The following is a 27,947-nucleotide window of genomic DNA, read 5'->3' as shown; positions in this document are numbered from 1 at the left end:
GCTCCCTGGGAAGAGCTCTGGGCTCAGAAGGGGAGGCCAAACCTGTGATACGCTCGGTGACATCCAGCAGGGCTTGGCCACTCAGGTGATTCCATTGGTAGCTGAACTCTTTCAGCAGTGCCACTTTATCTACAAGGGAAACACATGTTTCTGCTCACTTTTCTCAGGTCATAGGAGAAAGGGCAGGGCCAACCCCATTTTATAAAATCAAGCACATTTCTGCAGATGTTTGAATCCTATTCTTCTTTCCTTCCAGCATACTTGGCAGGGTTTTAAATTCCAAAAGAAAAGCTCTCCTTTCACATTTGTAAATCCAAATTTGTCTGCTGTAGCAGGAGCTGTGTTAAAACATTTCACATCAGGGACCTCGAGAGTTCAGTCACATGGAAGCAGTGGAAAGGTTTTGCATCCCAGAGCAAAAAGGAAGAGCCCCATACTTGGATCACAGAAAGGCACTGCGTCAGGCAGTTCCTGAGTTCACAGAGCAGCTGGGGAGGAGAAAGTGGAAACTCCTCTTGAAGACCTGCCTCTTCAACACTCCTTTTTTCAGGCATATTCCCCCAGTACAGCATTCTCAGAGATGACATAAATCTGTGTGGCAAAGGAATATAGAGCAACCCTTGCCTATGTAGTTAATTGCTGTGGCCATCTTGCCCCATGCAAAACAACAGGTGGAACAAGGCATCATTGACAGCTGGGCTTATACCTGTTTGTTCTAAAGAAATGAACTTGGTGAATCACAAGTTCCCCTTTGAACATAGAAGACAAAGAAGAAAAGTGGGAAATAGGCAGCTAATGCCTCTAATGTAGAGCCTCCCAGGTGGCTGCTCTGCAGAAGCTCTGATGGGTCAGTGTCCCTTCATGCCAACAGCAAAGCTGTTCACTTGGAAAGTCAGACGGGGCCCAAGCAAACTCCAAACCCCCTTTGCCTCTGAACTGTAGCAGAGATGTAGCCCAGGACTTGCTCTTCAGACAAGCAGCACAGAGCCAAGGGCTCCTGGGACTGTTGGGAAATGCTGATCCCATTCCAGCCTGCTGGGGATGGTGCATAAGGACTGCACCTGCACAGCCTCTGGTGGGTGTCAGCTGGAGGGTTCCACAGACAAGAGCAGCTGTCAAGGCACTCAGCGTTCTCTTGTGCAGGAGAGACAGAGACGAAGCTGAGGAGAGTCCCTGCCAGGGCTCAGCCTCACCCAAATGAGCAGTGGATTCTTCCAGTGCTTTCACAGCTGCCCCACCAACCCTGGGATCCTTTGAGTTCAGGTTCTTTGTTATTCCCTCCACCAAACCAATGATCACTGGGTTCAAGGCATCTTTCAGGGCTCCTGTGATTTCAGCCAGCACGTCCAGCACCCTCTGCTTCACTTTTTTGTGGCTGTCAGATGTTCTCAGGACAAAATATTCAAAAATCCGTGAAGAGAACAAGCAACGTGAAGGCTGGATTCAAATGTCCTTGTTTGAAGAGTGGATGTAGGAGTCAGCAATGTCAAAGATGAAAGTGATCCTTTCTGTCAGGTCAGCACTCCCTTTCACAATTTCACTGTTTTCCTGTGGGCAACTCACTGGGATGGTGGCACAACCTCATGCTGGTTGAAAGATTTTTTGTTTTTAAGAGGTTTGGCTGGGGACAGAATAGTTCCTATAGTATTTCTCTCCATCTATAAATCATTAAATTAATTCCATTTATTAATGCTAAAGAGTACCTTTGCTTTAAATGGAAGCAGATGTTTACAATGCCTGTTTTTCTATACAGTTGCCTGAACTACTGAGGGCAATTATGATTTTGCCAAAACTATGGCTGGAGGAGATCTATGTTTTCTTTTGTTGGTCTCAGAGCCAGTGTCTGGAGAAGTGCAGGGCTATGATCAACTCTTCCAGGATCCAGACCATTGTTCTAAATAACAAGTAGACTTCTGAAATGTAATGTGCTGTACAGCTCTCATTAGAGCAGGTTCAGTCCCTTGACAGCCTCATTATCAGGCACCTTTTCCTGGAAAAAGGGAAAAAGCAGCTACTGTGAGGAGAAGGCAGAGATGAGTCCTTAGCTGTTTTCCTTCTTTTCCAAAGAGAAAAACAGACCCCCAAGAAGGGAGAGCACTGTCTTTACCAAGAGGAATAGGAACAAGGAGGGAAATGAGTAGCCAGAGCTGTGCCTGTGTAAGACAAGATGGAGTATATAGAAGTGTTCTTAAAAAAAGCAACTGGGTTAAAACCAACCCAGCCTGATACTTCTCTTCCCTATGCAAACCCATTTTTGGTCTAGAGAACAATGTCCATGCTTTCAGGGGCTGGATTCCCTTCACTTCACCCAGCTGGGAGTAGGAGAGAGCAGCAGTTACGCCAGCAGAAAATTCTGCCATCATCTGATGAACAGCATCAATAGGCACCTGCCAGACAAATACAGCTGGACTGAAATGCCTTGTCCTGAAGCCTGGACCTGAATTATATTTGTCTGGGTAAGAGGGACCAGAGCGTCCCAAACAGCCAGGACAGAGTGCCAAGACACACTGAATTAACTTTGCTGCTACAGGCTTAGGAAAGGAGCTAAAGGAAAGGAGCAGCAAAGATACCCTACATACTTGGGCAATGTTAGTGGAGATGAGCTGGGGGCTGTTTTTGCACAGGTCTTGGAGGAGTTCCACTCCTTCCATCCTTGTCTGAAACCCCTTGGCTTCCAGGAGATGGTGAAGCTTCTGGAGCAGCTCGGTTTCTTCCACAGCTGGAGGTGACGTGACCTGGGCTTGTGCCCAGTGTAGGAGGTGTCCATCAGAGGGAGATTTCACCCTGGAAAATAAAACCAAATGAGGACCTAGTGGTTATAATTATCGCAGCATGGCATCCCTGTCGAGGAAATAATTAGCATTGACTCTATGATTCCAGAAGGCTGATCAATCGCTATGCTATGCTATGCGATGCTACGCTAAAACTTATTGCCCTTACAGACAGTCTGATAGAGACAGACCAAATTGGGCAATTGAATCCAAAACACCATCACCAGTGGCCAATTAAGAAATTACCCTTTGGTAAACAAATCTCCATATCACATTCCACATGTTCACAACAACAGGTGCAGCAAGTGAAGATAAGAATTGTTTCTCATCCTTTTCTCTGATCTTCTAACATCCTTCCCCAGGACAATGCCTGGTAAAGTTGTGCCTGCTGCTCTCTATGGACAGAGCTGCAGCCACAGACAATACCTGCAGTTAATTGTGAGCAAAACATCTTGAGCAGCTTTCCTAATCATGTGATTTCAAGCTGGAAAATCATGGGGCTCTGAAGAACAACATGGACCTCATGATAATCATTACGGCAGACAATCTGCAAGTGACATTCTCACCAGTGCTCACTCAGGAAAACCAAGGATGAGATGCATCTGATCTATCTTCAGATGGCTGCAGGGCACACAGGTCACATTGCTTTGTGGAGAAAGAGAGACACTACTTCCAAGTTTAAATGCCTCCTTATATGGGACGTGTGTGTCTTAGAATAAGGGAACTCATCACTCTGGAGAAGTGTCTCTACAACCAGGCATGACAATCTGGAAAAGTAGCTCAGATGCATCTGAACAGATAAACAGGGCCATATTTGAAGGATTCAGAAAATCAGTAACAGAGATAAAAACAAAAGCCAGACATCCCAGAACTACGCTCACATTTCATTTGCTTTCCTGGAGATCAGATGCACAGCTTCACAACCCCACTGGGAACAATTCTCCTGATCACCCTGTCTCTTCCATGAGCACAGGAATATGGTAGTTATGCTACTGAGGCATGTGGTCACTTTCCTGCCACTGCTGAGCAGGACAGAGCTAAATAAATCCCCTCTGCTATCAGAGGAGAACAGGTACAAGCAGCTCTGCAGCTGCCATGAAGAGACAGCAAGGAGTAAATTCCTGTCTTAAATGCCGATTGCAGCACAGGGGGAAATAAACCAAACATGCTGTCCATCAAGCAAATTACATGAAGGACAGGAATATCAAGGCAAAAAGTCCACATTCAGACACCCGTTGACTGAAGTTGTTCAGGAATTGCCTTGCTACTTACTACTCAAACTTGGTACTGTTTGAGGGAAAGAAAACCATGATTCAGCCAGGCCAAACCTCACAGATGAGAACTGCATCTTTGTGGAATGGCATCTTGCTTCCAGACTGAGATTTCTCATCAAAACACCCGTCTGAAAATGACTCCACTCAGATGAAAAAAAAGCCCTGTTTTATGGGGGCCTGAGTAAATATATGTATGGCAGTAAAAGACCTCTGTATTGTATAAGTGACCCTGCCCTGATTCTAGTTATTGTAAATGGGCTGCAGCTGTGATGTCCTTAATTGGGCAGCAGCTTTGGCCCGTGGAGGTAGCTGGGATAAAAGGGGGTGAGGCATTCAGGGAGGGCTGCAGAGGAGCCCTGGCTGGGAAGCAACAACAACACTGTTGTGAAAAGCTGCTGTGAGAAAACCACCCAGAAGGTATGAGACTCTGGAAATATGATATACAATAATATGATTGCAACACTATTTGAATTTACTTGTCCCAAGTCAGGCAGCAGAAACTTGGCCCTCTCCCAGCCTCCACAACACTGCCCTTGCCACTGCACTGGATCGTCTGAGCTGCAGCCAATGGGTGTCACTTTGTCTCTCCATTTTTGTGGAAGCCCCTCCAGAGAAGTTGTGTTCAGCACAATGCAGAAGTAGGCACTTTTTATCCTAGAGCATATCCTAGAGTAGGAAAAGGAAACAATCTGTGGCACTGGTCATCTCTGCCAGAAAGTTTTTCCTGAGGAAGAGACATGTAAATCTTGTCATGTGCTTTGTCACATCTAAGAAAAGTGCTCAGTACTGTTTGCTAGCAGACAATGTGGCCTGGGGCTCCTTTGAGCCATCGTTCCTCTCCTTCACCAGCTCCTTGGCAGATGGGCCTTCAGCCTTCTGGTTTTCCATCCCCTACAAAGACACAGAGAAACCTCATCAATCTTTAGAATATAAAACAGGAAATTCCCTGTTGAAAACACGAGTTAGAACCAGGATCACTGCTACCAAGGCTTAGGGAAACATTTCCTAACTTACAGATGGAAACAGACCAGAAATTCAGTGATGCCAACTCTTTGTTTTCAATAGCCCAAGGCAGGTTATGGGTGCTACCAGAGTGAGCAGCAGTCTAAAATCCCAAATTCCTTAGTCTTGACCATAAATGGGAATAATGCAAACTGGTAGGCAACAAGTGTTTGTAAAGGAATCAACAGAATAAATTGGACTCTTTTGGGGGTTGGCCCATTGTGTTGGAAGTCAATTTGGTTCAACACTCACTCTCCTTGCTTCTGCATAAAGGCAGGCTCCCTTCTGTAATGTCGATAAAAAAGTATAAAATCCTCCCCCAAACAAACAAAGGATTTTCCACTGGATGCTGCTGAATTCACCAAGCTTCTTCCAGCTCCACAGGGCTGCACAGCAGGGCAGTATTCCTAAAAGACAGACAGTCATTGTAGTAACTAGGATTGACCTGGATATCTTTTGTAAATTTGGGAATTTTCTTGGCACTACTACTTCCAGTGTCCTTTGCAAAGACTCTGTTATCTTCAGAAGCACAATTCTCATTTAATTGCTTTACAGGGGGCAGGGAAGGGAGAGCATGGTGGGGGCTTACACTTAAATGTAAACACATTTTCTCCTCTTTTCTTTTCCTCTCTGTGACCGATACTGAAAATATTCAAAACCCCACTTTTTCCCTAATAATATCAGTTCCTTTGTGGTCTGCTGATGAACAGGCTGAGGATTAACAGCTCATTCCCAGGAGCAAAATGATTCAGCAGAAGAGGAATGAGCTAAAGACAGATTGAGTATGTTTGATCTCATATTAGCAGAGGCAATACTTGCACAAAGGAGACATTTCTCCTGCCAAGCACTTACTTTCTTCTTAATTCTTGTCAGAATATCTTCCAGGTCACGGGGGGAAAGAGATCGTTCCAAAAGCATTTTAAATTGTTGATGATTGAGCAACACCTTCACCATCTCCTGTCCATAATGCCTAAGGAACGAAGGCAGGAAGGAAGGAAACAAAAGTGAACAAACACAGGAAGAGTGTTAACAGAAGGGGCTGATCCCTTAAACTCATCAGGTGCAATCCCTGCACGAGAAGGCATTACCTACTCAGCAAAGAGGGAGATTTACCTCACTGGACACTGCACAGTGCTGTCAGCTGAACACAAGAGGCAAGAGGAGAATGTGGGGCCACAGAAAAAGACCATTTCTCTCTGAAACTGTGGGTGTGCTTCTGTGGCTTCAAAGGATCCCAGGGAACAAGCAAAACACGTCTGCTTTGTTGTCAAAGCTTATTAGCAGTGTCTTGCTGCCATTGCACAGTAATTTGCCTTTCTTTAACTGGCAGGGAAGCCAGGACAAAACACCTCATGCATCCTATTGATTATTCTATACTATGTGCGTGCACAGGGACAGCTAGTTGCTCTGCTAGTTGCTCTTGGCAGCTATTAATTGGAATTTCATCACCAAAGGAAGGGGATTTTGGTGGTTTGGGTTGATTTTGCCACTAGGAAACCAGAGTTTTCTTCAAGAAGAAATGTGGAGCTCACTGAGCCACAGATAACAGCATTCTAGAAATCTGCAGAACAGGTTTAGAAAGACTGAATATGTTGGCTAAAGACCCCTGAAATATTTCTAGGCAAGTCTGAAGCTAATGAGAAATGGATGTTTGGGATTCTTCAGTGATGAACATCAGCCAACACTTTGTCTTTTTCTTGTGCACCTAAGGCCAAACAAAAGTGTTGGACTGGCTGATCTGAGATCTTTTGATCTCAGTAAAGAATCCTTCAAGCCACAGGAAAAAGGTGGCAATGTTCCTTTTTGCTGGCCAACCTCAGGTTTCCCAGCACAGCCATTTGCCCAGGCAACCCAGAGCAGTGGTCACAGTGCCAAGGCTAACAGAGCTCAAGAAGAGTTTGGACAATGCTCTCAAGCACATGGAGTGACTCTTGGGGTCACTGCACATGGCCAGGAGATGGACTTGATGATCCTGATGGGCCCCTTCCAACTCAGCATATTCCATGATTCTATGACCCTTATTCACACCGTGAGGTAACTTCATATTCCCTTTAGTTTCCACTCTTGTATGGTTTCACCTTTATAGCCAGACACAAAGCGGTTTTCCTGTTTTGGGAGGTGAAATGAAGATCATTACTTGTGTCCATGTGACAGTCCTGAGCAAGCTTCCCTGCCACGTGTGGCAGCCTCTCAGCCCTGGGGGTGCCTGCGAGCTGGGTGACTCCAATTCTCTCCACCAGGGACAGGAGGAGTTGGGCCGCACACTCGCGCACCGGGGCGGGGCGGCTGCTGGGGAGGAGAGAGCAAACCCTGGGCCCAGGGACAAGGAGCAGCGGCAGCACCGGCCTTGGCTGGGGGAACTAGCCTGGGCTCTCCCTGCACCCTCAGACACCTGCACAAGGTTCTGTCCTCAGCTAAACACAAAGGTAGCACTGCACACAAGGCCTGCCTGCATGGAAGAGGGGGAATTCAGTCTCTCTGCACTGTCTGATACTCAATTTCTTTCACAGTATTTACTCTGAGAAAGATTAAAGAAATAGATGACAGATGAATAATTTAGAAATTAAGAACAATTGATGCTGACCCATCAGAGGGCACCCACTACACAGAGCTGCAGCAGAATTGAGGCTCTTTCCACCCATGTATCCCCAAATCTGCAGACCTTTGGAAAACAACAACTGAAGGGGAAACAGGTGGGCTGTGAAGTTGCAGAATATCCAACAATGCAGCCTGTTTCTTCTCTGGGGCTTGGCAATGGATCCATCTGAATGTTTTACCCTATTGCAAAGCTGAGGAAAGGGTGGCAGGCAGTTTAGCCAGGCTGTCCTGTTCTAGAGAGTGTCTCTTGGGAACTATCAGGCCCAGCACCAACATTTAAGGCAGCATTTGCTTCAACTGTCCCATGGCAGTCAGCCTGTGAAGGTGCCTGTAAAGCGATCCATCATCTCAAGGCTAACATGAAACATCAGTTTGAATAGAAAGTAGAGCTCTAAGCCAGGACAGTCATACAAGACTCCTTTGGCAGGAGCTGCACCTGCTGTGCAGGCTGTGCCACACCCAGCAGATTGTCCCCCATGTGCCCACGCCCCAGCAAGGACCCTCCTCATTTCCCAAGTTAGTGGCATCATGAGGAGACATGGTTTTCCCAGGGCCTCTGTGGTTAGTGCTGTGAAATACCAAACACTGCTCACAGCTGCAATTGCAATTGTCCCTCTGCCCACAAAAGCACAAGGCTCTATCCTTGGCCTTTGCTGGCACTTTCCCTTCCCCACTGATCACCACATCTAGGAAAATCTGACAGACTGGGAAAACTCCAGGAAGCAGCAGGAAGCTGAGTCAGAGGAGCTTTAGTTCGGATATCAGGAAAAAGGGTTTTTCACCCAGAGGGTGGCTGGGCACTGGAACAGGCTCCCCAGGGCAGTGGTCACAGCACCAAGCCTGACAGAATTGAAGGAGCATTTGGACAACAATCTCAGGCACTTGGTGTGACCCTTGGGCTGTTCTGGGCAAGGCCAGGAGCTGGACACGATGGTCCTGATGGGCCCCTTCCAACTCCCCATATTCTACAGTTCTGTGATTCTGAGAACTAATGGGCTGCAGGAGGGCAGAAATAAGTGACAAGAGGAAAGAAGTGAGGTTGGTTGGAGAATCAAGTCACTGAGTTCAGAGAAGATGCAGGATACAGGACCCTTCCCTCCCACCATTCCCATTCTCTGTCTCATCCCTTCTCCCATCCACACACACGAAGGTGAAGAATATCACTAAAAGAAGAAGAACCTGCTTGACTCCCATGTCCATGAGAGCAGTCATTGCTCGTGCAGGAGTCACATTCTCCACCATGATCCCCAGGGTCTGACTGGCTGCTTTCTGAACAAATTCTGGGGAGCTGGACACCATCTGGAGAAGGACCCGAGCAACCTCATCCACCTCAGAGTCCATGTCCTTCTTCAAGGTCACAAAGAGCTCTCCCAGAGTGACAATGGCAGAGCAGGACACCTTGGAACGGAGGTTGGTCACCTGGGCAAATCAAGAGGGGAAACATAAGAATCACCTTGGAAAGAAAATCAGTTGCCTTCAACGGAAGTCCCAGGAATTGACAACACATCCCACTGTGTCCAGAGGAACATAAAATTACAAGAAGAGCAGAAGAGCACAAGCACAGAAAGGCACTTACTCTGGCACCAATTTCTGGCCTCAGACCTTCTCACTGCAGGCCTAAAATAAAAATTTCATTAAGTGTTCTACTTAACCCTACTAAAATGTCCACAGCTTTGATTTTAGGCCCTTTTACTAGAAAATTAAAGCAAGGGCTGCTTTCAAATCATAAATGCACAAGTGATAAAGATAAAAGAGTCAGGTGCTCCTGTTCAAAAAAGCAACACCAGCAGCTGAAGCACTCAGCCAGGAAACAGAAAACACAGGCTCAGGTCTACTGAATAATTTGCAGTGTTGAATTACAGCTTGGGCAGAGACTGGGACTCTGGCAAATAACGTCATTAGTGTCTCAGTTTTTGCATTTGCATATTGCATTATAAAGGCTCCACACTCAAAGATGAGTGTCAGATACCCAACCTGGCAGTAAATACAGCTGCATGTGCCCCCAGATCCTACAGATAGCTGACAGACACTAGAAATCTCAGGCAGAAATGAAGGCAGACCCTGAGCACACATGGGGATGAACAAGCACATACCTACTCTACACACCTTGTATGAAGTATGGGGGACAATTCAGAACAATGTTCTCACCTCGCTGGTAACTGCCAAGCAAACCTCACCAAGTCTACAAAGCAGGACCTCTGAATGGGACCCAGCCAGGTGTTTGATGGTGAAGAGTCCCTCCTCCTTCAGCTCCCGGAAAGGCAGAAGATTGATTTTTCTCTGCACCAAGGCAGCACCCTCTGAAATGACCAGGCTGGCAGCTCAGTTGAACAGTGGGAGGAGCTTTTCAAGGAGCCCTTAATGAAATCGTGGAACGCGTTGCCCCAGGATGCTGTGGCTGTCAAAAGCATTCACAAACCCAAGAGGCAAAGAGAGGGGTTTCAGAGTGGCCATTTGAGAAGACAGCCTTTCTGATATCTCTGGCACATGAGGCCCGTCTGTCACTGCTTCCTAGGAGCTGTGAGACCGGGCCATGCTGCTGTTTGTTGTCACCTCCCTGTACCTGTCCCTGAGACACAGTGCCACCGGGCTGTTACTGGGGCATTTTCCTTCTTTGTCAGCCCCAGCAGGCATTCAGCAGGGAGAGTCTGCACTACCACTCTGGAGCTCAGTTTCCACTCTATGATCTCGGCCTCTCTGCCACCCCCTCCACTCCCCCTCACACATTCCCCAAAAAAGCAGCAGGATGTCTGCAGGAACCACCTCAGCCTGCAGGAAGGCCAAGTGGGTCCTGGCCTCTCCTGACCCACAGCACAGCTTTCTTTCATCCCAGCATGGAAATATAAAAACTGTATTATCACATCACACAGAGGGCCAGGAGCTTTTTATTTTGGCTGCAAGTGTCCACAGAGCATTGGGGAAGAGGAGTAAAAGAGTGTTTTGCAGCAAGCAACCAGGCTACTCAGGCAGGATGGTAGGAAAAGTGTCTGGAAGCTGCTTTTTAGGACTTTGGTTGTTCTGCTGAAGCTTCTGACAGAGCTGATGGGCAGATCCCAGAGCTGTGGAGAGTTCCTGGGAAATTTGTCCTTGGATATGTCTACGAATGCTCTCCCAGCCATGAACTGCCATCTGTGTCCTGTCCATATGTTACTGCCTTGACTGTTGAGTGTCTGAGGTGCCTCTTGGGGCTGCTATGGACCTCCTTCACCAAGGAATGCATTGTGATACCACATCCCTTCCTGCTCATGTTTGGGCACTGACAGAGCCTGGACCACTCTGGCTCGAGTTTGGGCTCTGGCCAAGCAAGATTGCAAATGAGAGCAGCTCATGGTCCTCAGCTCTTCCCTGCTGCTGGGACAGACAGACATGGACATGGGGACAGAATGGAGCTGCCCCATCTGCCAGGTCACTAAAAAGAATGTAAATTTTTTTCTGCCTCGTCACCACCAGTTCTGCCTGGGCTGCATCCTGCAGTGGGCAAAGAGAAATCCAGCGTGCCCACTCTGCAGAAGAATGATAGAAGCTGTCAGGTTTTCTGAGTAGGATGAACAGGACTACATACAATGTGCCATCAGCTCCCCCAAACAATTGCTGGAGTCCAGCAGGGAGAGAGCCTGGCCACCTTGCTGAAAGCAGCCCCCCAGACCCTGTGATGGCTGCTCCATCTTCCCCACAGGGAACACTGTCCCCAGCTGAGCAGGGGCTGCAGGACCAGAGTCTGTGGATGGCCTACTGCCCAAGGTGTGGGCCGAATTTTTCAAATAACAATGTCATCTACTGGCCCAAAGGTGGCCCTGGCTGCAGCAGAAGCTGGAGGGAATATGTCAGCACCAGAGATGGCTGGTTAAGGAATTCACAGAGCCGCATCCTGCACGCCCTCTGTGCCTGTGGTCAAGTTGCCAAAATCTTGGTGCCAGTACTACAGCTTCTCCTCTGTAGCAGTCTGAATTGCTGCTAGCACAGTCCAGGGTAAAGAAGCAAAAAGGACCTTTGCATAATCTCCACAGATGTTTTATTCAGCTGTGCAGGGAGATGTTCAGCTCCCAGCACCCACACACAGAGGGTCTCACTTTGTCTCCACAGGGGCCTGGGGGCTGACCCTGATCTCGGGGCAGTACAAAGATAAGGAGGCCAATCAGGGAATAGGGAAGGTGTGGCTCAGGAACGCAGGAACAGACACAGGAACAGGGGAAGGAGCCAATGGGGTCTAACAGCTTTTTGGGGGAAGCTTCTTGTGTCTCCCTAGACAAGGGAATGCCCCCCCAGGGTCTCCACAATTCCCTGTGTTTTATATTATTAGGAAAGCTTCTCTGAAGGATCAACTGAATCAACACAAAATGACAAAAACAATCAAAAGCACTCATAAGACAATTGTTCAAAATGCAAACAATTCTGAGTTCCCAATGTGCCAACAAATTTCTTGGAGTGCCTTAGATCTGGCAGGAGGGATGCAGGGTTTTCTTAGCACAGTTTATCAGGAAACTGAGTCACACACACTGAACCTCTGGTCCATGGCTCCTCACTGCCATCGTGCAGCAAGGAGGCCCAGAGGCTGCTGTGCTCTGGTCCTGTCAGGGATGAACACAGCGGCGCTGTGGCCAGTGCCAGCTCCAGCAGCTCACAAGAGGAGACTCCTTCCAGAAGCTCTGCTGGCTCCAGTGTGGCACACCAACAGAGCCCACTGGAAGCCACCCTCCATTGCAGCCACCCCCAGCTGCGCCCATCATCATCGCTGCAGAGCAGGAGCTGCCCCAGAGGAGCCGCGGCAGGAGCTCATGGCAGTGGCAGGTCCCTGTGCCCAGGGCAGAACCACAGAACCTCTGCTCCTGGCTGGGACAGGGGCTGCTCACCCTGGTGTGCCACCGAGAGGAGGGATCCTGGGCCCCAAACTCTGCCCAGCCCTGCAAAAGGCCACCCCGCCAGCAGTGCCAGCAAGGTTCCTGCAGCCATTCAGCCAAATCAGAGGAAACAAATGTCTCTGTAGCTGACACAGTCTCTGCACACAGCTTTCTCCCCCTTCTCCTGGTGCCTTTCCCTGGCTCCAGCAAGAGCTGCAGGAAATGCTGTGTGAGCCATGATGATGGAAGAGCTACTGATAAAAACACTGGGGTGATGCTTTCAGAGGAGTCATGAACGGAAGATTGACCAACCTTCCAGCCAACAGTGTGCCATAAGTTTGCATTCTTTAAATAATTGACTGCAATAAATTAGTAAAAAGAAAGATATAGAAACAAATTAAATCTCCCACAACTGCTGGCTTTCCTCAGGCTCCATGGTCTATGTATTGCTAGACTTACTTCATTTAGGCAGAATATTAACTGCCCTGACTTGTTGGAGACTGACCACAAGGTCTCATCTGTGGTGGGCAGTTACTAAAATTAGCTCAGCTCAGCAGAGGCATCTTCAGCTGTCCAAGTGTAGCAGAAATACATATTCTCTGCTTCATGACTGTGTGGCAGCAGCTGCTGGTGTGGGTTTGTCAGCATTGCTTCATGGATTACTCCTGGGAAGGAATTGTGTGCACAGGCACAGTGTGATGGCTTCAATCTCCTCTAATTACTCCAATCAGATGATGGCCAGAACTTTTAGGCAAAAAGCACCATGACAGAATAATTTACAATATTCTCCAAACTACTCCTGTGGTTTTGATTTTCTTACTGATTAGGTTCAGTGTCTGGCCTCAAGAAATCAGTCCAGAAAGAACAGGCAAACCTCAGCTTGCAAGTTAGAGTGCAAGTCTTTAATCTGCCGTTTTTGCAGCATCTACAAACTGCTTTTCAACATATTTGCAAAAAAATCTCTTAGTTCTTGCTATACCTGTCCAGAACCTGACTCTCTCCTCATTTTATTTTGATTTGAGATCTCAGCATGATTTTTTTTCTGGACAGGGAAGTAAGAACCAGCTGCAAATACAGACTACAAGTGTGAATCTGTACTGGAGGAACTGAGCTGTAGCTTGGAATTAAAGGCAAGAAGGGATGCCATGGTAAATGTGAACGTTTAGTGCTGGCATGGGAGCCTTCTGCAATGCTCCACCAACCCATGGTTCACACTGCTACAAACTCTTTCTGGTGTTACAAAGAGTGTTGAAGAGCTGACTGTAAGTAAAAAAAAATAGCCAGAATGTTAATTTTTGTTAATATGGCGAACAATGACTATCTAATAATTCAGAGCTCATAGAAGTGAGTATTCAGATTTCCACTTAGTATGTGCTGGCAGTTTTAATTTGAAATCAACAGGTTTATCCAAATCAAGTTATCCATAGGAATTAATTTGCTCTATAGTCTAACTAAAAATGCCTCATTGTCTGATAAGTTTAGTAGAAATTTTCAAAGTAAACAGTAAACAGATTTGAATTTCTTGTTTAGTGGCTATTCTGCAGGAAAGCTTTTACAGACTAATCAGTTTGGATGCAATTAAAATGCCAGTACATTTCATCTAGCCATTCTGGTATTAGAACAAAACCATACAACTGCACAGCCTTTAAAAAAAAATTTAAAATAAAATTTCAAGTGAACAGTCTGAGTAGGACTCAGAATAAAAACTCTACCAAACTTCAACTCCATTGGAAGGTTCCCTTGTCACCCTGTGAATCAATTCTACATTCAGAAGATTAATGTAGAATTATGTCCCCATTATGGTGGTTTTGGTATGGTTAGGAATTGGGTAAGGGTCTTCTTCCTTCTCAGCTCCATGCTGCAGTGCCTTTGGGATGTGGCCTGCTGGTCGTTGTTTGTGCAGCCCTGGTGTTTCTCCATGAGGCAGAAAGTGCAATTGCATTTCCAGCCCAAAGCCCGTGAGGAGTGGGGTGTGCAGAGCTGTGCCAGACACAGGCCAGCAGCTGTGCCGCCAGAGGGTTTTGGTTCCTGCCCAGTGCAGCTGGTGCATCTCTGCCGTGAGTGCCTCCCCTTCCAGGTGCCCATGGACAGCAGGTGCAGGGTTCTGCAAGGGGCATGGAACAGGGTGGGGATGTCTGCTGGCAACAGAGTGCAGCGGAGAGCAAACAGTCCAGGATGTTCCTGCAGTGTGTGACAGAGAACTCCTGACACAGCTGGGGACTGAGCCAGTGAGGGAAGGCACTGCTGGAGCTGCTGTTTGTGAGGATAGAAGGGCTGCTGGGTGATAGGAGGGTTGGAGGCGGCCTTGGGCTCAGTGATCACAAAATGCTTGTGTTTGATTCCCAGAGAAGGAACGAGAGATGTTGGGGAAGTGTTGACCTGCAACAAATTGTGAATTTGTTAAGCTTTACCAGGCAGTGCTTAGTCGTACCTTCCCTCACAGCTGTGGTTAATGTGTGCAAGTGGATGTCTTAGCCTTGAGAATAAAGACAGTGGGCCTACTGAGGAGGTAGCTGCAATGCATTCAAGGAGAAGAAGAGAAGAAGGCTCCTAACCGTGGGAGGAGAATTTGAGGAATGGGATGTTCACCACATGGCCAGCAGAGACCCTCAAGAGACCCCTACTCTAAATGTCAGTAATTTTGGGGAAGTGATTTAAACATGTCAAATACTTTGTGAGAATGTTTAGCCTGTGAGTTTGAGCAAAGTAATGAATAAAAGTAATGAAAGTAATGTCTTAGTTCCATGGATACTAACACGTGGGTGTGCATGTTTCAGGGCAGTGATTCCCACACACCCAGCACTGAAATAAAAATAATGCCTCTTTTCTCACACTGAGCGGGCAGTGTGCATCGGCCCTGCTCGGTAACTTTCATTTTGGTCATTTCTATTGAAGCATAAAGAATGGTTGAAATGAAAAATTTTCCAGCTGTTTTCCTTTGGTTTTCCTATTTGAGGGTTAAAATTGTGTGCTGCAGGTGTGCTGGGTGTGTGCAGAGCAGTGCAGCCCCAGAAACCCCTTGGCTTGCCCACAGGTTGTCATGCCTTGTTGCCAGGTGTGCCCAGCTGTGGCAGGAGAAGGAGCCCGCAGCGCAGTGGGCACCGTGCCCTGCCCAGCCGGGGCTCTCTGGCACAGAGCAGCAGCAGCGCCAGCACCGTTCAACCCGCTCCTGCCTTAGCTTCCCCTGGCACACAGAAGCCTCTGGAAATCAGCACCGCCAGTGGCGTTCCCAGCTGGGAGCAGCTGCTGCTGGCGGGCAGATGCTGCCAGTTCAACTGCTGCCAAAGGGGAAGAAAGAGCAGAGGAAGAGATGTACATACACAGCAGCCATGGAAACATCCTATAAACATGCAGATATATGGGGTGATTTGTTAGGAATTACTTCAGCTGCTATGCCAATAGTGCTTTCTCTCCTGCTTCTGTACAATGCTTTGAGCCATTTTCTTGGTCTGGTTTCCTTTGCTTGTGTCCCATCTGAATGCTCAGCTGGGTTACAGGCTGTAGGTGCTTGGGGCACTCTTGGAGTTCCTCTTGGATCCCTGAACAACAGGGTTTGGCCCATGGGGGGAGTTTGTGCTGCTTTGTGTCAGAGGAGAACTTCCGAGGCCATTTTGTGTTTGCTGTAGGAAAGGCTGGTTATTGCTTTGCATAAATTCACAGACTAACATGCTTTGTGATGCTTTTCTTTGTCATACTTTTCTTTGTGATATCAGGGCATGGTTGCCACATTGTCGTGGTGACATCAGAAGGTTGCCTTGGTGCACGGAAGGCCTCAGTACCAGAGCAGTCCTAGGGGTTGCTCAGATCAGGAGCATCCTCCTGATTGTGACATTTGTCAGCGTGTAGCTGCACATTGACAGGAGTCTTGGTTGGAGTAAACTTGAAGCACAGTGCTACAATGATTGAGCAACTCGCTGCTGCAGTTTGCACCATGTATGGCACTGTTTATTCTGCCTATTTCATTACCAGCCTGGCAAGTAAGTAGAGGTTTCAACTCTATTTAGGCTAGGGTGTAACCTAACCTGGCTTTTGCATGTCTTCTTGCTCTTTCTTAGTGACTGAGTTGATTTTGAAAGAGAAAGAGAATTAGGATGCCTCTGGTTTGGTAAAGCTCCTGTCAAGAGGTTCAGATAAAAAGGGGGTGTCTGTAGCCACAGGGGCAGCATTTGCAGGGGAACCTGCAGGGCTCCGTTCCCTCCACGGGAGAGTCTGTGGCAGCAGAGTCTGTCATTTCCTCAGGTTGCTGGGACAAGCAGGACAACTTCCAAAATGCAGACTGGGAGGCCTTCTCAGAAGGCCTTCTAAAGACTTTGTAGTTCTCCCCAGAACTCAGGGAAAGCTTCTTTTATTCTAAATTTTGTAATGAAAGGATTTGACTGTCCGTTTTGACCCTTGACTGAGTGCTAAAAGAGTGGTTCCCTTTGCAGTGAAGTGCAACTGCCAAAGCAGTGAGTGTCTGCTCCTGAGCCTGGAGCTGCTGCTGTGCTCTTTCACAATAGAACTGCCACAGCTCAGGGGGATTTGGGGCAAGCTTCTCTGGGTGACTGTTTTCAGCAATTTAATGGGAATTAGTGCATGCAACTTCTTTTTTGAAAAAAGTACCTCAAAGACAAGAGAACAAAAGCTGCTTTATCTGTTGGACAGAACAGAAGCATTGAGTGTTGAAGAACAATTTGCATTTTCTTGATCATGTTTGTATTCATTTACTGACTAGACAGGCCAAAGTGTAGGCACAACCAAGATTATTGTCCTGATCTCTTGCTGGCTGTGTGAAAGAACTATGTCATGTGGAGGGATGTTGATAAAGAAAAATACTCTCTGTTTGGGTTGACTTCTCTTCTGTGGGATTCAGCAGCCCAGGCAGTTTTCTCACAGCACTTGTTCATTTTCCCTTGCCCACTACAGGTCACCTGAAGCGTGTATTCAGAGGTGCTGATCCTGAGGTGAGTGAGAAAGGAACATTTCATGTTCCTGGTGCTTAGGAATTGTAGAGCAAGCTGTGAGCTTGGTCTGTGGCAGTAGAGTGTAGAGGGCCAGCTGGGTAGGCTGAAAGAAAATCCATATCCATGTCTGCAGCAGCAATAACAAAGGCATCACTGGCTATTTCCTAATTTTCCATTTCAGAACTTTCAAGGAATGAAAAGCTCATGTTGCAGAGAGAATGTTGCTTCTTGATAGTAGCCAGGGCGGAATGTCTAATTCAGAACTATTAGCAATTCTGTTGAATTGGCCCATTTAAATTTAGTTGCACTGACTTAGAATCCCATTGTTACCAAAGTTTCTGATTTGTCCTTAGCAGAGCTGGTTGTAGAAATAGAGCTGAATAGATTAAAGTGCTGAATAGAAATAAGGGTATAAATTATAGGTAACTTTCTGTCCCTCACGCTGCTGTCTGTCCACAGATCACAGAACCAACAGCAGTCTCTCCTCTGGCTCCCTCTGCTCATGGAGAGGAGGCCAAAGAGGAGGCAAATGAGGTGGATGAGCGCCAGCCTCCAGCTGTGCTCACACCACAGCCTGAACATTCTGAGCCAGTAAGTGCCAGCTGTGTGTGCTGCTGTCTTTAGTGCAGGGCAGAGCTGCAAGTTTCTGACCAGCCAGCACTTGCTGTTGCTGGCTGAGGATGCTGAGTGCTGGAGTCCTGCCAGGGCCTGGTGATTGCCCCCAGCCTGTGACAGCTGGACAATGGGCTTTGGTCTGTCATGTTTAGGGACCAGCTTCCTGGCATTTTTATAGGGGTCACGCTGAAGCACGAAGGCTCCCTGTTCCCAGAGGAGGGAGCATGTCAAAGACACTGTGCTCAGCCTTGTTGTACACACAGGGGACACTGTGGCGTGGAGAGACCTGTCCCCCTGCACAGACTGGCCAAGTTGCTGCAGGCACAAAAAAATGTTGATCTGACCCCACAAGTTGTTTGTGGTCCCCAAAAACTTCTTGGGTGTGTTTACTTGGGAGTATTTCAGAGACACACTGGGGATGTAGAGTTGCTGCCTGAAGTCAGGGATTTTGGTGCCTTTGTTGCCAGGTTGCTCTTTTGCCCCTTCAGGCAGAGCAGCCGGTAGCAGAGCAGATAGGTGCTCTGAGTCTGCCTGTTTCTTGGTCTTTGATAAGCTGCAAGGAGATGACTGTGTTGTCCATGAAGCTGTGGGGGACCATTCTTGTCAGGCGTGGCAAAAGAAACAAAGGGAGTAGTTCTGAACCCTTCTTCTGAGGCAAAAACCAGACACTGCATGTGTCTGTCGATACCTTCTATTGTGTAGTTTGCTTTGAAAATTGCATTGGAGCCTAGAATGGGAGCAAAGCTGCAAGTCCTTGACTGCTGTCTTGTATCGCTAAACCCAGGATGTACGCCTTGCAATGATGCCTGCTGTATCTGAAGCGCAATGGGCACCTTTGTGGCTGGGGAGCTGCGTGGGCCCAAAGGACGCAGGGCTGGCGGCCGTGAGCAGCTGAAGATGAGGCAGCGTGGGGCCAGGGGGCCCAGAAGGCCAAGGGCACGGTGGCTGTGCCAGCAGCAGTGGGGCAGCAGGAGCAGGGCAGGGAGCGTGGCCCTGTGCTGGGCAGCGCTGCGGCCACAGCTGGAGTGCTGTGTGCAGCTGTGGGCCCTGGGAAGCAGAAAGTCATGGAGGGGCTGCAGCACAGTGGGCACAGAGGGACAGGGGAGCTGGGCAAGGGGTGCAGCACAAGGCCAGGGAGGAGGTGCTGAGGGAGCTTTAGCCTGGACAATGGGGGCTCATGAGGGACCTTCAGGCAGACTGCCATTGATCCCTGCCTTGGATCCATAGAGCCAATGCTCAGCACGAGGGCTGTTTCCCTGCCAGACATCCCTTCACTGCATCCAAATGCTTTAGACACTGGAGTGGGTAACACTTTCATATTTTATTTGCTTATTTGTTTGTTTGTTTGCTAGAAGGAGAAGCCTTGGGTAATTTCTCCTTCTCCAGTGAGCAAGGGATCTTTTTCTCAATCTTTCCTGCCCTTTTCCAGCACTGGCAGAAACACATCACTTTCAGGTTAACGGCTCCTGTGTCTTTTGGCAGCCCAGGGAATCAGTATGTGTTGTGTTTGGGAATTGAGCAGGAAATCAATACCCTTGCATTCCAGCTGGTGCTTAGAGATTAGAGGAGCTGGGAGGGGCTGGGCTGCATTTCTGATTCCAGCCACTTTAGCCCCATCAGTGTTGTCGAGTCCAAGAGAAGAACTTGCCCGAGCACAGATGCACAAAGAGTGCAGTTCCCAGTGCAATGCTCTGGGTCTGGTTGCATTCCATAGGGACCGACATGCTCCAGATTCTCCAAGAGTGTGGGTTACTGAAGCAACAGGAGAGCAAGTTCAGGATGGCAGCTGATCGGGGCACTGCTACCGAGTGCTGATGTGTGTAGTGACAGAAAGGATAGTATTGATTCATGGTGACCCCCCCCCGTGGGGGATAATGTGCTTTGACTCTGATTTAGAAGGTTAAACAAATGCTTTCTTAAGCTATGTTGTATTACACTAGCACTATATTAAAACTCTACTATAGACATACTATACTAAAAAGCTGCTAAAGAAAAACTCGTGACTGTCTCCAGACAGTCACAACACAGTAAACAATCACTATAACACTTTCAGTAAACAATCACTATAACACATTCTACGTGTATTAAACAACAAGAACAGCAAGTATAATAATAATTGTTTCCTCTTCTTCTCTAAGTTTCTCATTACCTTCCCTTAAAAAACACCTAGGAGAGAGAATTATATCTCTCTCTGTTCAAAGAATTTAAATACCACAGCACAGTAAAGAGAGATTATAAAAGTGAGATCTGTCTATCTGTCTATTTGAATCTTCCTGGCTCTGCCCCAAAGCAGTGTGAGATGCAAAGCTCACCTAAAGGTATCCCTTCAGGAGAGGAGTTCCACTGACTGATCCTGAGCAGGCAGAGATGTTTGCCCCTCCAGAGATGGTTGTTTTTCTCCTCATGTTTTCCTGCTTCAGCCTTTTCTGACCTGAAGCCTTCATTTGTCCTTTAAATTTTTGCATGTCCTAAGGGAACTATCCCATGCTGTAGCTGGGGTCTGGTGACTTTGCTCATACACGCATTACATGACACATGGTTTCCTTCACTGTAATCCCCAGGGCTGTGTGAGTGCATTCATTAATGGGGCCCTATGAGAAACTCTGTTATTGCTGGTCAGAATTCTCCATTGACAAAAGAGGGAGAAGAAACACCTTGGTCCTCCTCCATATACTGAGATGGCCATAGAGGTTCTCTGACTTCCATCAGAGATCTTTGCATGCATCCTTATCTCCTGAATGACCCGGTTTTCTAACAAGAGTGTGGATGTCAGGAAGGAGGAATGCTGGTGCAGGCCTGAAGAGAAGGTGAACACCAGAAGTGTCTCTCACAAGGAGTGAGCTCACCCAGGAAGCCCCTGCAGAGCCAGGATGGAGCTGTGGGACAGGGCGGGGAGTCAGTCACTACTGAAAGACAAACAGGACACAGCAGAAGCAGAGGGAGGCCCTCACCAGACCCTTGAGAAATGCCACCCCTTCCCTGTCAGCTGCCTGAGAGGCTGCTGGAGCTTCAGTCCCCAATGGCCCCTAATTGTAGAATCAGGGTCACTTTGGAATCTGTGCCTCCCCTCGGGCAGAGAACGACCCAGGAGAGCAGCAGCACAGTGCTTTGGGAATGTGTGAGCCCAGCAGTATGTGAGTCTTGGCCCACAAAGGGCGTATGGGAAGTTGAAACCCATCTTCTCTTGCTTTCTGTGCAGGTGCTTCTAGAGAAAGAGCAGGAGCACACTGCCTCATCTGAGCTGCCATGCCAAACTCAGAGAGAGCTGTTCCCTGCCCGAGAGCAGGAAGAGCAGCTCAGGCAGCAGGTGGAAGAGCCACAGGAGAATGGCCAGGTGAGCCTGACTGGCCAGGGCACAGAGGGAAGGGCAGGGAGAAGGGCATAAACCAGAGCTCTTGGGACTGAGGAGGCCAGGAGTCCCACAGGCAATGGAAGCACAGAGCCTTGCAATCTGCAGAGATCAGCCCTGGGACAGGAGGTTTGCAATGGAGGCAGATGTGGGGAGGGAAGCAGAAAGAAGGGGCTGAATAAATGTGATTTTGAGGCTGCAAGAGGAAAAAAGCTGAGCCTGATGGCAGCTCTCAGTCCCTTGCTCTGCTTTTGTGTGTACAGAACATCAAGGCAGAGCCACAAGCAGAGCTGCCCGAAGCTCAGAGTGACATCATGGCAGTGAAGAGAAAGAACAAGGAAGACATGGGAAGAATTCAAGAGGAGAATCTCCATCAGCAGAAGGGCGATCATCAAAACCAGGTGAATGAAAGAGTGGCAGCCACTCCACTCATGAAATGTCCTCTCTTTTGTTTATTAGAGAACATGAAGGAACAGCTGGATGCAGAGCTTCAGACAGCTCACAGTATGATCAAGGCAAGGCATAAGCAGCTGGAGGAAGAAATGAAAATCATCAGAGAGAAACTTAATCGCTTCCGTCAGTCTCTGCAAAACCAAGTGAGTGAAAGAGGGATGCAGCCACTGCAGTCACCAATCTGGTGGTTTCTGCCCTTCTTGCTTTTCCAGTGCAGAGCAGCAGGGAGTGGGGCCATGCCTCTGAGTGCCATGCTGCTGTAGTGTGTGTATCACAGTCACTCTGAAGGACATTTCCCAGTGTGCTGAATCTCAACGTCTGCCCTGGACAGTGAAACTTGTCCTGTGGCCATTAGGCCAGCAGTCATCCAAATTGATTCCTGCTGGCCTGTTCCTGCTCTCCTTTTTTCTTGAGGTGTTTTTACAGTGGAACTTGGTGACCCAGATGGAGGATTGAAACAAGCTGTTGTATCCCCTGTCAATCTGTTCTTTGCCTTTCCTCACAGTCGATGACTCCTGGCTGACAGGGACAAGCTGTAGTGTCTGACTGCTTTGTTCTGTTTGACTTGAGGTGCAAGTGTTGACATCTCACCGGGCAGCCTGCGAAGACTTGCAGGGAATGTGTGGCAATGAAGAACCCCAAGTTAGGAGTGAGGCACAGGAACAGTGCCCACCAGAAATGCTCCAGGTCCAGCACATCATGGGCTCTGAACCTGCTGCTGCAGCAGCATCACCTCGAGGAAGCCCTTCTGTGAAACCTGGGAACTCAGGCTCGGGCACATCCCGGGAACAGGAGATTGAGGAGGAGTACCTGGAGCTGCTGGGTACATCTGGGGTGTTTCTTTTCTGAGGGACAGTGTGTTGTGTGCAGGTGTCAGCAGAGCTGTACCAAATGCTCCTCCTGAGCTCGGTGTCACAGGGCCATTTAGGACTCCCCAGAGGCAGTGCTGTGCTCCAAGGCAGCGAGAGAGCTCTGGGTGTTCCTGCTGCCTCTGAGGGCACCTGGGACTGGCTTGGGTTTGCCTGAGCTTCCCTCTCTGCTAAAGGCTGAAGCAGGGATTGTTCTTGGATCAGCAGAAGGCTGTGACCTAGCAAATGATCTAGGCAAGTCCTGTGTGCTAGTGGCCAAACTGAACAGAATTTTTAGCTTCCTAAATTCTCCTTAGACTCCTGATTTGCAACCAGTTATCACAGCAAAAAAACTTCACAGAAATGGACTGACTTTGGAGTTTGTCTTTTTGGTTGGGGATTTTTTTTGGGGGGTTGGGGTGGGATTGCTTTTCTGTTGTTCATTTTTGGTGGGGGTTTTTTGTTGTGTTTTTCTCCATCTTGAAGGAGCCCTTCTACCCCACGTTTTACTGATGTCATTTTTATGACTGTTACTGTTACCACTACTACATCTGCAGTTTATTTTCATGAGAATGCTATATTTTTGTCAATAAGAGAATGCTATCTTTGTGTCAATAAGAACTACTTTGAAAGAACATCAGGTTACAGGACAAATAGAGAGCACAAGGTATTTTCCATGTGCCGCCAAAGAAAAAACAGAGACTTTGATAACAAACTTTATTTAATCTTCTAGTTTTATGCTTCTCAAGATGTGTCCAGGAGACACATCCAAGTGGCGTGATCAGATAAAACTGTACTGCAGGCATTTCTCAGGAGAGAGCCTCCAGCCCAGCCATGGTATATCCCTCAGATCCATGGCACTTTTCCATACCTGATTCCCACTCTTTCCCATGACTGTTAGAATCCTACCCATTGGCCCAGGCCCTGCTCAGATCAGTCTCTAGGAAAACACATCAAGCCCTTTGTGATTCTGCAGCACAACCCAATGAATCTGCTTCTTGCCCGTAACAGCTGCCAGTGCTGTGCTCTCAGATAAGAGACCTGGTGGGGCTGAGACCAGAGCCCAGTGGATTCTGTGTCTGCCATCACCTGTTGGGACAAAAAGGGCACTGATCTGTGCCTCGGTGTGGCTGATCTCAAAGCCCATCCTGTTGTGTCCTGAATGGGGGTAACAGCTTGTCTGGGGCTCAGGCTCACTCTGGCTTCTTCCCATCAGTGCCTGTCAGTGCTCATGCTGGGGCTTTGCCAGCCTTGTTGTGGTCGCTGCCCTGTCCCTGAGGGCTGGAGGGACTGCAGAGGCTGGAGCCTTCCTTAGCTGGGAGAGGGGCATCTTTGAGCTCAGCCTGCTCACAAACAGGTCAGGGTCCTGATGCTGAAAGCCCCGTCAGGATCGGTTACAGCTGGAGCTGCTCTGGTTTACAAATGGGAAGGCATTCCTTTGGCAAACTGCTGAAAGGTGGGGAAGATGTCCTCCTCTCCTGGGATTGTATGTCCCTGTGCTTTGTTTCCTGTCAAGAGAACTCTTCAAAAAACTGTACAAATCAGTCTCTGTGCTGGCCACCTGTGCTGCAGGGCTGTCTGCCTGGTTGTGGTTGTTGTTACCCAGCCGACCACAAAGGGCTCAGAGCTCCAGGCGCTGGGGCTGCCTTTTGTATCTCCTGGAAGCTGGGATCTCTGCTTTAAAGTCAGCATCTTGCATTTTGTTTCCCTCAGGGAGAATGGTGAACACCACTGAAAATCCCCTGATGAAATACAGGCATCTGAATTATATTGGGAGCGGGTGAGTCCAACAGCAGTTACTCCTGCACAACCGTGGGCCAGGTGTTTTTGGGGTGGAATGTCTACCCAGCGTGAAGTCAGGACAGCTGCAAAGATGATCACACACTGGGGATAGATTGTCCCATCTCTCAATGCTGCTCAGAATTTGTGAGTGGGCTCAGAAGGCATTGTCAGAGATGCCTTGCTACCGAGGTCTTGCCTGCATCAAGGAACAGAACCTGGAAGGTCTCCTTGTCTCTCAAGTGTGGGACAGCTCTGTGTTAATTTCTTTAGCATTTTTTGTGTGTCTCAAAATCATACTGGCACACTAATGAAAAGAGAAGAAACTTGCTTGCCTGAAAGAGCAACCTATGCCCTATCAAAGCTGTGAGATAACAGTTCCCAGGAACAATTCTTTCCCCTGGTTTGAAGAGGGAAACACTCTGTGGTCAGGATAGGAACCACACTGTTTAGACAGTGAAACCCAAGAGGAAAGACTAAACTCCCTTTAGAAATTGGACCCCAGTGCTTCAGGAACAGGCCCAGTGCCCATGCACTTGAGAGGAAAATGCATCATCTCCCTTCTGGCAGAGCCCTCCTGCATCCTGCAGGTTTTGACACTTCCAGCAGAGATCTCCTGTGTGGGCTGGCTTTCACTGCAAGATCTAAACAGCTTCTGCTTTCTCTGCTTCTGTTTTTTTTTCTAGGACTTTTGGAGATGTTTATAGAGCACTCGACAGTGCCACAGGAGGAGAGGTAAATGTCACCAGCCCCTGCAGGCTCTGCTGCACTCAAGGGCTTTCCCCACTGGTGTGAGCTGTGGCTGGAGCTTTGGGCAGAGCTGTGCTGAAAAGGCACAAGAAGCACAGACTGGTGCCAGCCCACAGAACACATTTGGGACTTTGTCCTCCTCAGCTGCCGGAAGGAAGGCACGGAGGGCAGCGGTTCCTTTCAGAGAAGGACGCGTTCACTCGCTCTCCATTGCTAAAACAAAGGTGGTGCCTGCGAGCACCTCACTGCTCTTTGGGGCTACAGCTTCAGAGTCCTGAATTCTCGTTTCTGGCTGCCAGCAAATCCATCTGAAAGTTACTGGTAGTTCCTTAGCCACCTGCAGTGCTGCACTTGGGAACTGCACGTAGGGAGAGATCTGCAAGGCGTCCTTGAAAGCCCAAAGCCCTGCCCATATCACAAGATTTATCCACAGAGTATTAAGGCATGGATTCCTTCTTCTGAGTCCCAAACAAAGCAGCAGAGAGTGTGGTCAGAGGTTTGTGGGTGATAACTGAGACACCGTTGTTACCAAGTGGTCAAGGCAAAATGTCCACTGACGTCCCACGTATCCTGTAACTGGCTCCCAAGGGAGCAGAGAAATGGGCTGTTGGAATGTCAGTTCCTGATTACTGCAGTGCCTAATCACAAGGCAGTTTGGCACAGCTCAGCTGTGTCATTGCAAAATCACTTGCTCCACGTGCCTTGTGGTCTCGTGCCACCAACCCCTCAAGTTACTGATTTTCAATGTCATTTTAGGTGGCAATAAAAAAAATAAATCTTCAAGGAGTGAGGAGGAAGGAGCTAACCTTTAATGAAATAATGATCATGAAGACGTATAGGAGTCCCAATGTTGTGAATTATTTAGACAGGTGAGAGGTCATGGTCTTATCCCATGGATGTGTGTTTACATAAAGCAAACATGAGAGGTTAAAAACCCACTTTGGTCAGTGGCAGCAAGTAAAGCTGTTAATTTTCATTTATTCATATTTCTCTACTCATCTCCAATGGATGAGAAGAGAGTGCATCTTGTCTGCATGAGTCTTCCCTGGCACACCTAGTTTGATAATTACTCCAAAATTATTCAAAACCTGGATCAGCTGTATCTTCCTAACTCAATAGCCTCAAAGTTCACTGCCTCCACATTTATGTGGGATTGATTTTTTAAAGTTTCTTAAGTGCAGATGAACCATCCTAAAGTGGATTTCCCTTGGATTGTTGCCCCTCTTTGCCATTGCTATGCATGCCAGGAAGACTAGGTGCTTATTTCCAGAAACACCATGTCTGGCATGTTTTATATCTGGGCTCTTTCTAAACTGCACTTTTCATTTGCTGCCCATCTAAGACATCTCCTTTTTCACAGATGTGTCTTTCTCTATGAGACTGCACAGATTGCGAATAATGCACAGCCAAGAGGGAATGTCTATTCCTTTGATTCTGTCCTTGTCACAAAGGCATCTGGAAATAAGAAACTTGGAAGCAAAAAATCAACGTAGCCATGCATGTTCATCTCTACCCCCTTGTTTCCTTCTTTCAGCTACCTTCTGGGCGAGGAACTCTTGCTGGTTATAGAGTACATGGATGGAGGTGTCCTGAGCGACATCGTCAGCCAGGCCTGCCTGTCTGAAGATGAGATGACAGCCATCAGTCGGGAGGTCAGCAATCCCAGCTGTGTTTCCAAGGGCTTGGGCAGGATTGTCTGGGAAACAGGGGCTCAGAACAGGAGAGGTTTCCTATGCCGAGTTTTGTTTCTGTGTTGCTGGTATGCTATGGGCAAGTAAAAGCATCTCAAGGGAAAGGCCTGCCAGTGCCCCTGCACTCCCTGTACTCAGTGCCAGTACTCTTATCTCCTGATGTTGTATTCTCGCTCTGTCTCTTGTATTTGTAGTTGCTGTTCTCCACCTTGCCTCTCTAAAAGTTTGCCTGGAGTCTGTCTTCACTGCATTCCTTGCCTGTAAAAGCAAAGGTGCTGGTGGCAGGATTTGAAACAAACAGCAAAGAAAGAAGAGAGAGACTCGTTTCTCTCAGTGCTCAGCTAAAAAGGAGTGCAGCCAGAATGCTCTTTGCTTCTGAGCACATGCGCTGCAGCAGGAGTCATCCTGGCTGGTTGGCAGGGGACAGCCTACAACAGCAGGTGCTGTTGCTCTTTCAAAAGCTGACATGCCTTTCCTCAGAAAGGTCCTGCTCTGCAAGTGTTGGAGCAGCAAGATCTTCCTCTCAGTGGCCATGACTGTTCTGCCATTACTCCCCATTCCCCTGGAGAGGGAATCTTTTAGATTCTTTGTTTCCTTTCTTGTGTGATGAAATCACATCACTCATTTTTGCCCTTCTGTTTCTGTTTTCTCGCTCAGTGCCTGCAAGGACTGGATTTTCTTCATGCAAACGATGTGATCCATCGAGACGTGAAGAGTGACAACATCCTTCTCAGAACGGACGGTTCTGTCAAACTGGGTCAGTATATTCTTGGTGAGGTGCAGCTTTCCAGGGATGTGGGTGTGGGGCTGCTTGGCGTGACGGCCAGCTCCCCAAAAATGGTGCTGGTGGCAGTGCAGGGACCCCTGCTGCGAGCTGAGGGCACAATTGCAACGTGCACAGAGGTAGAAGGAGCCACAAGCAGTCAAGAGTGGCCTTGCTCTGTGTGGGTCCCTTCCAGAGGGAGGGAGTTACAAGTCTAAAGTTTCCAAAGAACAAAAGCCACTGCTAGAGGCAGTGTAAAACATGGGGGGATTT

At 48.1% G+C, this 27,947-nt stretch overlaps 1 long non-coding RNA gene across 1 annotated transcript; it reads left to right on the top strand.

The window, feature by feature from the left end:
- Positions 1-21,803: 21,803 nt before the first annotated feature.
- LOC134434508 (uncharacterized) lies at positions 21,804-26,815 on the top strand. Its single transcript, XR_010031867.1, has 4 exons — positions 21,804-21,986; positions 24,405-24,471; positions 25,157-25,205; positions 26,755-26,815. It is a non-coding gene; the product is annotated as an uncharacterized LOC134434508 (long non-coding RNA).
- Positions 26,816-27,947: the final 1,132 nt, after the last annotated feature.

Source organism: Melospiza melodia, unplaced genomic scaffold (genome assembly GCF_035770615.1).
Source record: "Melospiza melodia melodia isolate bMelMel2 unplaced genomic scaffold, bMelMel2.pri scaffold_37, whole genome shotgun sequence".
Taxonomy (NCBI): Eukaryota; Metazoa; Chordata; class Aves; order Passeriformes; family Passerellidae; genus Melospiza; species Melospiza melodia.
Note: the sequence above shows the minus strand (reverse complement) of the source record. Positions and strands in the feature narration are given on the sequence as shown.